This window comes from Amblyomma maculatum, chromosome 10, assembly GCF_055883805.1.
Source record: "Amblyomma maculatum isolate TAMU_Amacu chromosome 10, ASM5588380v1, whole genome shotgun sequence".
NCBI classification, from domain to species: domain Eukaryota; kingdom Metazoa; phylum Arthropoda; class Arachnida; order Ixodida; family Ixodidae; genus Amblyomma; species Amblyomma maculatum.
The window spans coordinates 171660103-171663571 of record NC_139353.1 but is presented as its reverse complement, the minus strand read 5'-3'; the positions used below and the strand labels follow the sequence as shown (position 1 = coordinate 171663571).

The window sequence follows — 3469 nt, the reverse complement described above, 5'->3', positions numbered from 1 at the left end:
TTTGTGTTTGGTACGATGGGGTGCCGCATACGGCATCAAAGTGACTGTCCTCGATGTCAGTCAGTTCATCTTGCGGATCGTGGAGCGATCATAGTATGTATGGTTGGCACGCTGCGGTGCCGTATAAGGCATCACAGTCCCTGCCCTCAATGTCAGTCAGTTCATGTCCTGCTCGTGCAGCTCTCATAGCATGTGTGCTTGGCACGCTGGGGTGCCACATAGGGCATCAAAGTCCCTGCGCTGCATGTTAGTCAGTTCGTTTCCTGCTCGTGGAGTGCTCATAGCATCTATGGCTGGCACGTTGCGGTGCCGCATACGGCATCAACGTCCCTGCCCTCCATGTCAGTCAGTGCGTCTTCCTGCTCATGTAGCGCTCATCCCATGGATGGTTGGCACGGTGCTGAGCTGCATACATCATTAAATCCGTGCCCTCCATACCAGTCAGTTCCTCTTCCTGTTCGTTCAGCGCCTTAGCATGTATGGTTGGCACGCTGCGCTGCCGCATACGGCTCTAAATCCCGCGCTCGATGTCAGTAAGTTGGCCTTCCTGCTCGTGGAGCGCTCGTAGCATGCGTGGTTGGTACGCTGCGCTGACCCATACGGCAGCAAAGTCCCTGCCCTCCATGTCAGTCAGTTCGTGATCCTGCTCACGGAGCGCTCATAGCATCTATGGTTGGCACACTGCGGTGCCGCATACAAATCATATATATGCCATGAGCGCTCCGCATACTTCCGCATACGAAGGGAAGGGTTTTCTTCATACCCTTCCCACATATCGAAGGTTTTGTAAACCATATCCTATATACAACAGGCCTACGTTAGTATGCAGGACTCAATACAGATTTAGTAAGGCAATCAAATCTCACGATGAGTCTCCCTCTTCTCAATCGGAGCGCACAAGTCATGTACGATTCAAACGAAGTATCGAACAAGAGCCCTGTTTGGTTCACGTTTCGAGTGAACGTAGGGAAGGGTTTTCTTCATCCCCTTCCAAGATCAACGAATGTTTTCTAACCTCTATGCTATATTCAGCACGCCTACGTTGCCAGGACACAGTACAGATTTATTGATGAGTCTCCCTCTTCTCAACCGGCGCTCTTATGTAAATTAAGATTCAAGCGAAGCATCGAAGAACAGGGCTGCTGGGTGCATGTTTCAAGGGAACGTAGGAAATGGTTTTCATCATAGCGTTCCAACAGTATCAAAGGTTTTTAATCCCTATTCTATAAGAGGCAGGCCTACGCCAGTATGCAGCACTCAGTACAGATTTAGTGAGGCAATCAAAATCTCACGACAAGTCTCCGTCTTCTCAACTGGCGCGCTTATGTCATGTACAACTGTGTGCTGAAACCATCACTCTCCCTGCTGCGTAGCCCAGAATGTATTTCATCTGCGGCGCTTAACCCTTAGATACGGCGCCCCTCCTGAGCTGCTCAGTGACCGAGGCCGCGTCTTGTCCGACGACATTTAAGCCCTGCTCCGAGATTACACTTACTACATCGGGTTTGCACTGCGTACGATGCTAAAACAAACGGACCCACTGAGCGTTTTAACCGCACTTTGGGTGATATATATAATAAGGGAGTAATCACTCATTTGTATCCACCTAAGCGCAGCCATACGGCTACAAAGGAAAGCTATACAGCTTCCTAAGAAACTTTGTAGTTAAAGAAACATTTGTCCTGATCCGGGAATCGAACCCGGGACCACCGCCGTTCTGGGGCAGTCGCTCTACTGACTGAGCTAACCAGGACGGTCAGAATGTCAGACCATATGTGGCTATGTAAGCGGGTACGAACTAAACTGACGGGGACCTTGTACTTCCTTATACAACATACGCGTACAATACTTCCCCACAATACTGCGACACGAACTGACTGACATGTTGGGCAGATAATTTTATGCCGTATGCGGCACCGTACTGTGCCAACCATACATGCTATGAGCGCTCCATGAGCAGGGGGACGAACTCACTGACATGGAGGGAGGGGACATTAAAGGGAAGCTGGAGCGTATTCCGCGAAAAACGAGTTATGTGCGGCATTCTATAGTGTTTTGTCCGCTGAACAAGACTATCATACTTTTAAAAGGCAGAAAGGAGCGCAAACGGCTGTTTTACAAGAAAACAAGCTTCAGTGGGACAGCCCTCCAAGCAAACGCCGCTGTTGTATTTAATTGGCCGGACCCATCATGACGTCAAGTTTGGTTATGCGAGGCCGGCGCCGGTGGTGTTGCTGCGTACGGGTCGCTTCAGTGGACTTGAGAGCTCGATATAAAACGTTATTGATTATTCGAACAATGTAAACCACCTCTAACAATTACCGTACGCGTTCAAGCAACCAGGAGTTCAAAAAAAAAAAAAAAACAGCTCTACGAAAGACGTTGTCGAGTACGTCAACAGCGAAAGCACTGTCAGCACATTTGCGCGAGTCGAAAAGTGCGGGCCCGCTTTAACAACTGCCCCTTGCACGCAAAAGCTCGTCTCAGTAGCAACAAAAGGAATAGGCCTTGTATGCAATCATTGTCGACAACGCGTTTATACAACCTTCGAGTATCGCCCAACGGCGCAACAACAAACGCACGCGTATACTGCAGCTGCAGCTGCACGTCCTATATATCTTTGCAGCTAGTTTGCGGTGTGCGCTGTTCAACGCAACGCCGAAAATGGTCCGGCTTCAACCGCATCATGAAATCAGACATGTTCGCAGCGCCTGCAGCGCCGGATGAAGCGAGCTTACCGGAACTGTGCCGGCAGCGAGCGTGGCGGACTAGCGCTCTGGACGAGCGCACTCTTTGGTCGTCGCTGGGCCTATATTTTGTTTTGCATCGGCGCCACAGCAGACGACGCTTGGAAATTGAGCAGCGCTGTAGTAAACAGGCTGCTCGTAGAACTGTTAGTGAAAAAACAGCGCAACAACAACGAGACACACAGGAGACAAGTGCTGATGAAGAACTGCCTAGTGAAAATCACTTTGCCCCGCAATTAAAAAAGATATCATTTATCAAGGCGCCGCTTCAGAAGATGAGCTAACACATACGTACAAGAAGATCGGATGAGCAGCGACGGCCGCTACACAGCTGTGAAGACAAACTTGCTTTTATCGCAATTATCCTACCAGCATCTCAGTACGGGTCAGCGAGCTTCAATAAGGGTTAATTTTTGACATTCCATTATCCCAGCGTTTATTATTAAGACAGCAATAAATTTGAGCACGCTTTCTTTAGGCTAGCGCGAGGGATCCACCGACAGCTTGCGGAAGGCGCGACTGGCGTGGCACATGGAGGCAGTGCTGCGTTCGGACGATGCTTGAGCGCGCTGTTACCGCGCGAGCAGCAGGGCAATCTAGACACTGCATTATAAATGACTAGTACAAATGCAGCTTTATTCTACCGATCATATTCATTTAATTTGCTGCACCTAATTGGTAATTGTTGACGTAGCCGAGAATGGCGGCGAGCTGTGTAAAAA

General features: G+C 49.6%; 1 non-coding gene across 1 annotated transcript; it reads right to left on the bottom strand.

The window, feature by feature from the left end:
- Positions 1-1679: 1679 nt before the first annotated feature.
- TRNAS-AGA (transfer RNA serine (anticodon AGA)) lies at positions 1680-1753 on the bottom strand. The gene has a single exon. It is a non-coding gene; the product is annotated as a tRNA-Ser (tRNA).
- Positions 1754-3469: the final 1716 nt, after the last annotated feature.